We start from the raw sequence: 14,877 nt of genomic DNA on the forward strand, positions 1-14,877 counted from the left end.
AATTTGAAGTTCTTCAATTTAAAAAAAAAAATCAAATATATATATATATATATGGTGGTGTTAGTCAATCCAAACTTTAAATCTGTCCAGTGTTCTTAGGTTGAGATTAGTTTGTAATATTAGTTTATATTATTTAAAGTATCTAAAAGAAACTTTATTTTTCTTATTTTGTTTTTATATAATAAGAATGTAAATTCTTTTATAAATGATGACAAAGTTCAGGTGTTGATGGACAACTTGAATTAGAAATATTTCTTCAATCTAATGACAATGTTGTACAGCTGTGTTTACTTGTAAATTTAATTAAAATTCGGTTAGGTATAAAAAAAATAGGGTTAATGACCTTGGGTGTTTTCAAAACAATGCATATATATATATATATATATATATATATATATATATATATATATATATATATATATATATATATATATATATATATATATATTATTGAGTGCTTTAAAACTTAAATCATTCTTTAATTAATTTATTTTTAAAATAAATAACAATTATATTTAAATTTGAAAATTAATATGTAAAACTATTTATTATTATGAATTATCCTGATAAAATCTCTCTTTAGTCATAAATAAGATTAATTGAAATTAATGTTATATGACATATTCTAGTTTTTTATATTAAAAAATATTATTTAAAGATATATATACTTAATTAATTTGTTGAAATAAATATAAATATGAAATCAATAAAATATTCATATTAAGTAAAAACATAAACGTTGATAAAAATTTATAACATTTGCTAGTGAATAATAGAGAAAAATCTTTATTAATTAAAAAGAAGATGAAAATGTCTGTCCCACATCGGACAGAAAACAAGTTGAAGCAAGGTATGGAATTTATAAATATACAGGTTTGAATATATAAGAGAATATGATCCTTCAGGCAGCAATCGGGATATGATGAGTGGTCAAAATCTCGCAATTTGCGTGAAGGGTGTCTGCCTAAGCCTGGTTACGACAATTGGGCACCCTAATTTATAACCATCTGATTCCTACACTTTATTATTTTTCTTTTTGATTTTTTAAAAATGTTTTTAATATACTTTTTAAAATCTTTTATTTTTATTATATATATTATTAATTAGTTATTCTTTTAATTGGTCTTATAAGAAAATTTAATAAATTTGTGAAAGTTTTTATTAAAAAAAATATTTATAATTTTTGTTATGTCAAAAATAGATAAAATGTTTTTATATCATTATATAACTTATTATAATTAACACAACTTTATTAAAATACTTTAACTATCAATCTTAAGTATAATTATAATTTTACTTTACAGTTTTGAAATTCACAAAATTTTATTTAATATTGTGTATTTATATAATAATATTAAACATGTATACAATTAACTAAAAAACTATGCAATAATATTAAATTGCTGTGCATTTGAAAAATTCTCTTGGAGCATATTTATATATTTTATTTAAAGTTATTTATCACACATTTTCATGTATTGTCTGTCCATTAACAAAAGAATTATAATTTTAGTTTTATTAATTGGATCTAACAAATATACTACAATGGGAAACTGGAGTTTGTTTATGTTAGCAATATTATCTTTTTGTTGTTGTTGTGTTGTGTAATGTCTGTTTTCTATAAAAGAGTCAATTTCTTTATTAGGAAACTAGCTAGAGTTGAAGTTTTATCTGAGTTGATGAGCTGGTAGGAGGTTAGAAATTCAAATTTTTAGATTTGATAAGCTGAAAACAATTTTTTTAATTAACCTTAATAAGTCCTATGAGCTACTGTGCTATTTTGCAGGAAGAAATGTAGGAATTGAATTTAGTTTTATTCTATCGAACGTAAGAAATGTTTGGAGTCCACGACTCAAATGTTGATGTTAAAGTTGTTCATGTCTAGCAATATTAGATTTTTGTGTGTAATATGTACTGTTTTCTATAAAAAAAAAGTTAATTTCTTTATCATGAAACTAGCTAGAGATGAGGTTTTATCGAATGGAAGGAGGATTTAGTTTGTGTGATAAAATAACAGCAACTTTAACTTGGTCACTGTTCACCTTACCTGATAAAGAGGTGAGCAGGGTTGATATTGAGTAAATAAGGTAGTCAATTTATTAAAAATAATAAGATATTTTTATTAAATTTGTTGTAATTTTAAATATAAAGTGTTGTAACTTAGTGGTTCGAGATAAGAACTAGTCTATTTTTGTTTGGTTATGAATTTGAATCGACATTTGTTTTATCAGGGTTGGGGTAGTCCACAATTCAGGGCCGAATCTGATGGTGAATATGATTGGGATAGACAAAATGACTTCATTTTATACATGTATTTGTTTGACCACCTACAAATTGAATGACGTGGGTTAGCTACAGCATGCTCACTGCTTTCCTACTATTGTATTCATTTAATCCCTTTGGTTTCTCATTAAACTTAATATCGACACAGTTTGTAATTTCATTAAACTAATTCAACATTGAAGTTTATAGATTTGTGAAATTGAGATTGCACACCAACCAAAAAATATATCATGATTTCATTACATTGGTACGCCAACCAAAAAATATATCATCACTCTCACACCATGGAAATTTTTTGGCCTGATTATATAATCAATTATTTATACAAAATAATGGTTCCATTTTTTTTTAGTGTTTGTTGAGAATTTTTATAAATAATAACTTTCTTGTTTTACTTTTCACTTTGTTTTTAAAATTTTTCTACTCTACAATTTTTGTTTGAACTGACTTTCATCCAATGATAAATTGTTTTTCACAGTTTAGGACATCATTTGAAAAGAGGTTATTTACGTTCAGTTTAATCCTCTTCTAATGTGCAAAGACTTATCGATTATTTTTTAGTCAGGCGTGACATTACTGATTTAAAAACAATTGTTTTTCTACTTTAGTTACAGAGTTTAGTAATGTAATTTAATGAGATATAAATAATTAAAAAATATTTTTTAATTTATATATATATATATATATTATTTTTATTACTTTTTTATGATTATTATTTTATTTTGTATTATTCAATATATATAATATATATATTAATAATAAAAAGACAATTTTATATAAGACTCTTTTTATGTGATAACTTTTATATTTGGTACATGTATTTTTTTGTTTTAATACTGTGTTATTATTATACCATTTTTATTAACATTATACAAAAAAAAATATTTCATCCTTAAATTAAATGAAAATTTTGAAATTGACTGAATAAAAAATTATGAAAAAAAGGCAAAATCAACCCATTCAAATTTAAAGTCATAAATAAATAAAATAGTAATTTGAAGATTAATTATTAAAATATATAAAATATGTCAATACCAGAATTATTTTAAATCCTACCTTTATTATTCATAATTTTGAAATTTTTGGAAATTTTAAATTTATTTTAACAAAGTTTGAATCTTAAATATTTCAATTTTTATATATTATTAAATATTTATAACTTTATATTAATATAATTTATAATAAAAGTAATAATATATTAATAATAATAATAATAATATATAATAATAATAAATAATAATAAAAAATAAAAATAAAAATATATAATAATAAAAATATATAATAAAAATATATAATAATAATAAATTATAATAAATAATAATAAAAATTAATAATAAATAATAATAAAAATAAAAAATAATAATAATAATAATATATAATAATAAATTAATAATAAATAATAATAATAATAAATAATAATAAAAATAAAAAAAATAATATATAATAATAATAATAAATAATAACAATATAAAAAACATAATAAATTAATAATAAATAATAAAAATAAATAATAATAAAAATAAAAATATATAATAATAATAATATATAATAATAATATATAATAATAATAAGTTATAATAATAATAATAAATAATAATAATAATAATAAATTATAATATTAAATAATTATAATAATAAATAATTAATTTAGTTTTTTTAAAAATTCTTTTTTATAGAAAATTCAATTAGCTTTATTTTTTTACAACTTTTAAAATATTTTTTTTATAAAGTTTGAATCATAAATATATCAATTTTATATATTATTAAATATTTATCATTTTATATTAATATAATTTATATTTTTATAATTTTGAAATTTTTGAAATTTTAAATTTATTTTTATAAGGTTTGAATCTTAAATATTTCAATATTTATAATTTTATACTAATATAATAATTAATAATAATAAATAATAATAATAATTGTAAATATAAATTATAATAATAATAATAATAAAAATAATAATAAATTATAATAATAAATAATAATAATAATAATTAAAATAATAATAAATTATAATAATAATAATAATATATTATAATAATAATCTATATTTTATTAAAAATAATAATTATTATTTCTCTAAAATTTAAAATTTAGTAAAAATTTCGTAAGATCTGAGATATTTGAAAAAATAAATTTTTGTTTAAAATAATAGGTTTAGTTATGAAAAGATTAAAATTTAATTTTTATTTAATATTTTATAATAATAATAAATTTTTTATTAGGATTATTGAAATAATAACACTAAATTAAAATGATTCAATATTACTAATTAATCATATATTTAAGAATGATGCAACGACAACCACATCGATATAATAATAATAAATATTTAATCCTACCTTTATTTTATCTGATATTAAAATTTTTGAAAAATTTTAAATATATTTTTCTTAAATATTTAAATTTTTATATATTATTAAATATTTATAATTTTATATCAATATAATTTATAATAATAAATAATAATTATTATTATAAACAATAATAATAATAAATTATAATAATAATACATTATAATAATATTAAATAATAATAATAATAAATAAATAAATAATATTAATATATAATAATTATAATAAATTATATTAATAATAATAATAAATAATAATAAGTTATAATAAAAATAATAATAAAAATAATAATAATAATAATAATAATTATAATTATAATTATAATTATAATTATATTAATAATAAGAATAATTATTATAATTATAATTATAAATAATAATAATAATAATAAATTAATTTTGATTTTAAATTTTTTTTACAAAAAAATTCAATATTAGTTGAATCATAAATATACTAATAATAATAAAAATAATAATTATTATAAATATAATAATAATAATAAATATTTAATTTGGTTTTTAAACTGTTTCTTTATTTTTTAAATTTTGAAAATTTGAAAAATTTGAAATTTAATTTTCTTAAATATTTCAATTTTTATATATTATTAAATATTTATAATTTTATACCAATATAAATAATAATAATAACTAATAATAAATAATAATTATTATTATTATAAATTATAATAAATTATAATAATAAATTATTATAAATAATAATAATAATAAATAAATTATAATAAATTATAATAATAGTAATATCAATATTAATAAAAATAATAATGAATTAATTTAGGAGAGATGATATATTTATTAAATTTTAAAACCATTTCTCAAATTTATTCATTACAATTATAAATTTATAATAAATATATTATTTATGTTATTTATACCTACCCTTCACTTCAACTCTATTTTAATTTCTCTTTCATAACTACTAATTTTTTGTTTTTATTTTTAAGTTAATAATCTTGTAACATAATAAATAATATTTTATTTATATTTTTAATAATTAGTATATTTAGAAAATAATAAATATAAATTCATATTTTAATTGAGTAATAGAGTACCCGTTTGGGTTCGGAAACGAGTTCGATTTCATCTAAAATCGTTTTTAGTTGAAGTGAAGAACCATGACGGTGGGAGTCAGACTAGTTTTTTCTTAAATAAAAAAATATATATCATTTCTATTTAAAAAAAATTATTCTCTTAGAAATTTTATATCATTATATAATTTCTTGATAACTATTAAAATTATAATGTAGGTTTGATTAATACTAAAATGTTATAAGTGAAAATCTATTGAAGACATTTTCTAAAAGAAAGTTGAAAAGTTCATACAATTTTCAAGAGATATCTTGGATCATGATTTATCATAAATCATTTATGATAATAATAATAAGGAAGTATGAGTTTATTTTCACCATTAGCAATTTAGCGTAGCACAATTTCTTATTCTTAGACTCTTAGCAAACAAAACAAAGCGAAGAATCATAAACAGAAGATGAAATCAAAGCATAATCGATAAATATATCATAGATAGATAGACTTATAAGCAGCATCCAAAGATTTAAGCAACAACCTGATCACAATCAGGAATTACAACAGGCTTCGAAGTCCTACCGCCAGAAGATCCAACTTTCTCAACCGCCTTCACAATAGATTGAGCAAATGGGTAAAGCTAGTCCGTTTTATTCGATCCGTATTAAATCCAAATTAAGTTTATCCAATTCGTAATCCAAATCATTTTACTAATTAATACGGATCGGATTGGATTGAAAATGGTTTGGATAATCCAAACTAAAAAATATTTATATATATCAGCTTAAAATTAGTCAATAATTTTTTTTTTTTAAAATTCGAATTTTTTATTATTATTAAATTTGAATCTGAAAAAAAAAATAATAATAATAAAAAAATAAAAATAAAAATAAATATCGTTGTCAAGTGATGAGAAGTAAAATATATATTATATTGAGATAAAATTTAATTTAAAAAATATATTTTTATTTAGATAGTTTGGATAATTTGGATAATCCTAATTTAATCTGATTTAATTCAATCCGATTCGATCTCAGTCAAATCCGAAATATCCAATCCGAATTAGTATTTAGAATTCGGATTGGATTGAATTTCGGATTAAACCACTCAATGCTCACCCTACTTTACAACATCCATTCCATCAACAACCGGTCCAAACACTACATGCTTACCGTCAAGCAACTCAGTCTTCGCCGTGCACAGCAAGAACTGCAATCCATTCGTCCCCGGTCCTGAATTCGCCGTTGACAAAACACCTGGACCGGTGTGTTTCCTAACGAAATTCTCGTCGGGAAATTTCTGACCGTAGATCGATTCGCCTCCGGTTCCATTTTGAAGGTGAATCTCCTCCCTAAAACATGAATCCGGGAATCACACAATGAAACGACGATCCTTTGTAGGTTAGTGCTTTGTCGCTCTTTTACTTTTGCCTTTTTCACCAGTGTAGAGTGCGCGTAGCAATGGTCCAAGATGTGAGAAAAAGTAAGGGAGAGAAGTCACAGAACGATGACCCTTTTTGAACTTTTGGGCCGGGGCTAAAAGTTAGAGCGAAAACAAGGAAAAGTCAAATTGAAACCTATAGATGACTTCAAATTTGTGAGTGAAAAAAAAAACGAGTGAGTAGGAAAGGGTAAACATAAAACCAAAAAAATAAAATTTTAATTAGTTGACGAGTCTATTTTGGGTCATTTCAGGTTGACCCAATTTGACCTGTTTATAATCAAGTTAAATGAGTCGACCTGATTTCGACACAAACCTATATGTTCCTGAAGTGGACCTACACTAACAAATACACAATCTATCACCAGAGAATGAAGAATTACAGGTCATTGGAGAAAATCGCTTGGCTGGATGCCAGGGTTAATGAAAAGCTGCGACAAACACTTGATTCACTTAGCTCGAAAGTCACGTCAATCATACAGGGTACTGAGTCTTCCAGGGATGCTGAGCTACAATGGGAAACAATAAATGTTTCTAGCTCAAGTCCTCTAGCCTCCCACTCTGTGGAAGTGCCCGACTCCACTCCTCCACCAAAGTCAACTCCGATAAATTTGGTGCATAACAGCAACCCTCCGTAACAGAGCAACACCTCTCCCCAGCTGCCGAGCAGCTCGACAACAAATCTTCCCAATAGAGCAACGAACTTCCCCGGCTGCATCTAGTCCGTCTGCAACAACAATTGAAATATTTACAGACATCGATGTAAAGACTAAGCAATTCGAATTTACATCTTCAGTGCTGAATCAGGTGCCTTCTTATCAATAATCTCCATCTTCAAAAAGGCATGTTTCAACTGCTGATAGAGAAATAGCTAGGGGTGTTCAATATTTGGTCTGAACCGAATATCCGACCGAATTCAAATTCACCGAATTCGAATAAACCGAATTCGAATTTCATTTTCGGTTTTCGAATCGAATTTCAAACTAATTCGAATTTAAATACGGTTTTCAAATTGGTTTTCGAGTTTGAGTTTCAACTCGAAAACCAAACGAAAACCGAATTCATTTTTTATTATTTATTTTTCCATTTTTTATTATTTATTTTTCCAAACTTAGCTTAAGAAAAAGTTCAAAATAATCAAATTATAATAAAAGAAAAAGAAAACAAAAGAAGCAGTGGTCTGGTGGAAAATAATACCTTGCCAGGGTATAGACCTGGGTTCAATTCCTGGTTGGTTCAATTTATTTTAAGTTATGCGAACCGAATATCGAATTCGGTTCGGTTTTCGAATTGACTAAAAAAAATAAAAATTCGAATAAACCGAACTGAGGAACTCGAATAACCTGAAAACCGAACCGATGAACACCCCTAGAAGTAGCTATTCTGGAAAGTGAAAAAGATATTCCGAATAACCTGAAAACCGAACCGATGAACACCCTTAGAAGTAGCTATTCTGGAAAGTGAAAAAGATATTCTCCTGCAGATGATACCAGTCGTCTCCCCACATCATCAGTCGACTCTTCATTCAGCAGAGGAGAATAACCTGAAAACCGAACCGATGAACATCCCTAGAAGTAGCTATTCTGGAAAGTGAAAAAGATATTCCGAATAACCTGAAAACCGAACCGATGAACACCCTTAGAAGTAGCTATTCTGGAAAGTGAAAAAGATATTCCCCTGCAGATGATACCAGTCGTCTCCCCACATCATCAGTCGACTCTTCATTCAGCAGAGGAGTCATCTCAAGGAAGACGAATATCCCCTTAAAACAGAACATTGCCACTATCCTTGGAGAAGTGGAATCTCTTAAGGAGCAGGTGTAAGTTGCCTCGACAATATCGACCTCGACTGCATCGGCTCATGATAAGGTCACGAAGAGCAATATTGAAATTACAATAATCAGGAAATCCATGAGTAGGCTCAAACATGTTTTGAACAATACCATCGACGATTACAACAAGGAGCTCTCCGCGAAGATCAATACTATGAGAATGCAAATTGCTGAAGTAACGGACTTTCTTAAGCAAACATAAGATAATCGATTTGGAGTTGCTGATGTTAAAAAGGGGGAAAGTAGTTGAGGGGGAAACCGAGTAAAGAAGCAAAGAAAGCCAGCTGGAGCGAGCTCAGAAAAGCTACAAAGGGGGAAGAAAATAAAAAAAGGGGAAATGTAGTCGAGGGGGAAGAGCAGTGAAACCGGGAAGAGGAATGTAGCAAAGCAAGCCAGTTGGAGCGGGCTTGGAAAAGCTACAAAGGGCAAAGAAATTAAAAAAAGGGGGAAATTCATACTATAAACATTTTGCTTATTGTCTATATATATAATTTATCTTCAGTTCCCGGCATTCATAACTTAGTTTTAACATCACCAAAAATGGGAAATTGTTAGATTAAGTTAATAAGGGAAAAAAAGGGAAATTGATAAATTAAGATTAAAGGGGAAATTATTAATTAAGTTGAATTATTAAAATGTTTTAATTGATTAAAATGAACTTAGGATAATTAAAATGAACACACATAGTTTTTATGATGCTTTGATGAATGAATAAAACAAAGTTCAACAATGTTTTAATGCACATGTAAACTCAGTAGACTCGTTGGCAGCAGAGTTGCCATCAGCAGAACGGAAGAAGCACTAACAACTGAGTTGCCATCAGCTGAGTAGCCCAACAGCAGAGATGCGCGAGCAACTGAGTAGCCCAATAGCAGAGATGCGCGAACAATTGAGTAGCCCAACAACAGAGACACACTAACAGCTGAGTAGTCCAATAGTAAAGCCGCGCTAATAAGTGAGTTACCATCAGTAGAGATGAAGAAGCGCTGACAGCTAAGTGCTGACAGCTAAGTTTCCATCACTAGAGCTGAAGAAGTGCTAGCAGTTGAGTTGCCATCAGCAAAGCTGAAGAAATGCACAGTTGAGTAGCTCATCAGCTGAAGATGCGCTAACAGTTAAGTAGCCCAACAACAGTGTTACATCAACAACAGAGTTTCCAATCAGATGTGTTGCGCCAAAAGATGAGTTTCCCAACAACAAAGTTGTGCTAACATTTGAGTTGCTATTAGCAAAGTTGTTCAACAACTGAGTACGTTATCAGCTGAGTACGCTATTAGAAGAGCTGATCATCAACAAAGCTAGCTGTCAACTAAGTTTCACATCAGATGTACGATCAAAACGGAATCTACGACAAAATGTACAACCACCTCTCTACTATAACATGCAAAACAAAAAACGAATATTCCATTACCTTACGCACTATCCCGTACGTCAAGCGTACGATGATTCCTCTACGCACTACCCCATACGACAAGCGTATGACGAATGAACAACTGTCACATATCAATAAAATAGATTCGACCGTTGTTAGGCATCAAATAAAAAAAGCATTAGAGGATAACAATGAATCTCTCTCTCGCGAATTTATCGGTGAAATTTTCTCTCTGCCAGAAAAATCACTCTCGGTCAATCTCTGCAACGCTTAGTAATTTTTACATATTCCATACTCTCCGTCACCAGATCTTAGTTCGTGTTTCGGAAAATCACTAAGTTACTATGTTAAGCATACACACGTTGATCACTAATATTTTGTATCATTCGATAGTAATTTCATTATTGTAAATTGAACAGAACGTTGTATGTTCAACAAGATAGTGTGAGAGCTATGAGTTTAGAACAGGTAAGTGTTAAGACCTGTGATCTGAGTGGTTTGTGTAGAGGCTATACAAATCAAAGTCTTTTAGTGGAATCCTTCTGGAAATAGAAGAAGGGTGACGTAAGAGCTTTATCTCCGAACATACATAAAATCTTGTGTTGTCTTTTCATTTCTACGTTTACTATCATATCTGTCACTTCAAATCCCGCAAGAATTTTCCGCATTTAAAACCATTCAAGAGCTTGCTACGATTTGTTAAAGAATAGAAACAAATTTTTAGTTCTTAACAAGATTAAAATCGCAACCAAGTAAAAAATAGAACAATAATATTCAACCCCCTTCTACTGTTGTATTCGATCCTAACAGGATCTCTAAAGCGCAAACAAGAAATAATGTGATTAATTTGATCTCGATCGAGGGGAAGTTCATGATAGTGAATCAGAAATTTCTACGAGTATTGTCAAATTTTATAAAGATTTGTTTAAGGAATTATTTAAGGTCAGACCTAAATTGAATGGTATTATTTTTTATTCAATTAGTTTAGCGCAAAAATATATGTTGGAAGCTCGGTTTTCGTTGGAAGAGGTTGAGGAGGCCATTAAGGGATGCAGAAGTGATAAAGCGCAGGATGCAATGAGTTTGGCTTTTTTTTAAGAAGGCGTGACAATTTTTTAAGACAAGAATTATGGAAACAAATGATCATTTTTATCGTTTTCATCATTTGAAACAATACTTTGATATATCATTTTCGTAAAGCTCTAAGGACTATTGATGTGAAGACCTTTAGGCCTAGTCTCGTTTCAACTTTTTATAAGATTGTCGCAAAATGTTTGACCAATAGATTAAGAAAGGTATTAGAGATGGTCATATATAATAATTAGATGACGTTCATTAAAAGTTGTCAAAATATTGTATAATAATTAATAATTATAATAATAATAATGACTATAATAATAATTATAATAATAATAATCATAATAATTATAATTATAATTATAATAATAATAAATCAATTTTCAACATGCATTTTAAAATTAAAATTTCATCATTCTCACTCCATATCCTCTAAAATATCTGTTTTTTTAGCATATGCTCTTACTTTTTAAGTTTTCATATTCTACATTCTCATCCTTCCTGCTCCTTCTTCGCCCTTTTTTAGTCATTTCATTTCTTTAGAGCGGAGAATCTGTCGGTCTCTTAGAAAAAACCCAAAAGGCTGAATATTAGTGAATAATTTAAATCTGGATTTCTTCAAGGCTTGAGAGGAGGGATTTACGTTCGGCTTTAAAAATACAATCTTGACCATGTGACCGACGGATTTGCTATATCTTGGCTGTTGGACAATTCATTTAATATCCCACTCTACATATCCAATCATTGATATTCGATATTTTTTAATTAATTTTAAAACAATTAATTAAACAAATTCAATTAAAATATATTAATATAATAACAATTTCAAATAAATTATATTAATAAACAAAAATGTAAAATCAAATTAATATATGTGTTAAAATTTGATTCAATTAAAAACAATTAATATATGTGTATAAGAATAATAAAAATATATAATTATCGGCTCATAAATATATTGTATTAAGTAATATATATAAATATGATATATAAAGAATACTAATAAATAATAATTAATTTGATTTATTAATTTTTTTTTTAAAGTTTGAATCTTAAATATATCAATTTTATGTATTTTATTAAATATTTATCATTTTATACCAATATAATTTATATTTTTATAACTTATTATTTATTATTTAATTATTATAGTTAATAAAAAATTATCAAATTTTAAATATTTTAAAAAATAAGAATTTATTTTTCCTATCCATCTCATAACCATAAACTCAACTTTCTCTATCCACATTATAAACCTATAGATTTTGAAATTTGGAAACTCCAACTTGGATTATTTTTTAGATTTGAAAAGGTAAAACAATTATTTTTAATGGATCAATTATTGTTCTTATATAATCTCTTCTCTCTTATAATTTATTTTTACAAAAAGAAGATAAGTTAATCATGTATACAAAACATTATTTGTGAATGCATCAATGCATCTACTATACTTTTGGGAAAACAATAAAAACATTAGAATGAGTTTTTTTTTATTTCAATTAAGTTGTCATAATTTATTTATTTTTATCAAGCTCCATTATTCACTTTTCAAACTTGAATTCAAGTATCTTTCAATTATTCTTAAATGAAAAAAACATATTGTACTAAATTCGAGATCAATTTGTGCATAGTGTTCTATAAAATGAGTAGAAATGAAGACTAACTTTGACGAAGGATTTTTTTGGATGGACATACACTTATTTATATGTGGAGGCAAACTCGACAATCTAAAAAAACACCAAATAACAAAGATTTGTAAAAAATGGGCATCAAAGTAAAAAAAATTCGCAAAAATCACTAGTTTTAAAACACATTAATTTATTTTTCTCTTTTTTCTCCTCTTTGTTAATTTTTTTCTCTTTCCTTTTTTTTCAATATATTTTTCATTTCTTTGTTGCTATTTCGTTTACTAAATAATTGAGGTAAAAGTATGTTTTGACTCAATTCAAAAAGTCCTCTAAAAAAGCATGTAATCTTCCCTTTGGGTTTTTTAAATAAAAGATTTTTTTAATAAACAACTTATGTTGTTTCTGACAAATATTGAGCTCATTTGAAAATCTAGGATTTTGTCCCTAATTTTCTGGACATATCTCAATCTCATTGTGAAATTATCAATATTGCAGTTGAAACATTATTCTTTTTTTAAGAAGTTTAATTAAGCCTTAAAAAATATCATTAGATTATGAGTCAAGTATTTTGCCACAACAAACTTCAAATTCATCCAAAAAAAAATCCTATTCTACCTACAATTTTCAATTTATTTTCATCTCAGATGTTGTGCATTTGAAATAATATTAAATTGTTGTGCATTTGAAAAATTATCTTAGATTGAAAAATTATCATCACACATTTTCATGTATTGTCCATGAATAAAAGAATTGTAATTTTAGTTTTATTAATTTGATCTAAACAAATATACTACAATGTGAAAATGAAGTTTGTTTATTTTGTTAGAAATTCAAAATTTTAAATTTCATAAGCTGAAAACATTTTTTTAATTAATTGTGCACCAAATTACTAATTAAGACATGATTATAAATAAATGAGTTATCTCAATACAAAAATTGAAATGATAAAAGTTGTATTTAAAATATTAAAATATTGAAACCACTAAGAATACCTTAAGCTGAAATACAATCAAAATTTTGTATTAACTAAAAAAAGAGGCTAACTTAATTATATCATTGTTATTGGTGCTTTAAAACTTGAATCACAATATTAATTATATTTAAATTTGAGAACGGTCCTAAGATATATCTAATCACATTAGTTAACGCTTAAATAATATATATATATATATATATATATATATATAAATAAAAAGAGTTTAGTCACAATATTAATGTTAGGAATTTAAAACAATAAATGTCTAAAGATATGTTTTTATTAAATAGTTAAAATAAAAATAAATACGAAGTCATTCTGAAAATAAATAAAACAAATTCTATCATCACCATTTTCTTGAGATTTGTCAGATACTTATTCAGTCTCTTTAATTTTTATGTCAATTAATCCTTTATTTTGAACATGCTCTATCATCCTCACTACATATCCTCTAAAACAACTGTTTTTTAGCGTCATGCTCCTTTTTCTTCTTCTTCTCCCTTTTTGAGTCATTTCCTTTCTTTAGCGGGGAATCTGACGGCCTCTTAGAAGAAACCTCAGAAATTGAACATTAGTGGATGGTTTCTTCTAAGTCTTCTTAGGAGGGATCTACCTAGTAGAAAAATGGGTATTAGTAAGGGCTAAAACCGTTACTGAAAGCATCGAACGCCGTTACTGAAACTTATTTGTAACGGCACATAAAACCGTTACCAATCGTTACTAAAAATTACGTCACAGAAACTTCAAAGGTATCATTAACGGCGTTCGAAAACCGTTACTGATAGTCACGGAATAACAGTAACGGTTCTAGCCGTGTAAAAACCGTCACAGAAACAACACGAGCATCTGTAACGGTTTTCGAAAACCGTTACA

General features: G+C 25.6%; 1 non-coding gene and 1 pseudogene across 1 annotated transcript; one reads left to right on the forward strand and one right to left on the reverse strand.

Annotated features, from left to right (window-relative positions):
- Nucleotides 1-914: 914 nt before the first annotated feature.
- On the forward strand, nt 915-1,015 carry LOC124923137. The gene has a single exon (XR_007098151.1). It is a non-coding gene; the product is annotated as a small nucleolar RNA Z279/snoR105/snoR108 (small nucleolar RNA).
- Nucleotides 1,016-6,209: 5,194 nt separating this feature from the next.
- On the reverse strand, nt 6,210-7,838 carry LOC124912527 (annotated as a pseudogene).
- Between the last annotated feature and the right edge of the window lie 7,039 nt (nt 7,839-14,877).

This window comes from Impatiens glandulifera, chromosome 1 (assembly GCF_907164915.1).
Source record: "Impatiens glandulifera chromosome 1, dImpGla2.1, whole genome shotgun sequence".
NCBI lineage: Eukaryota > Viridiplantae > Streptophyta > Magnoliopsida > Ericales > Balsaminaceae > Impatiens > Impatiens glandulifera.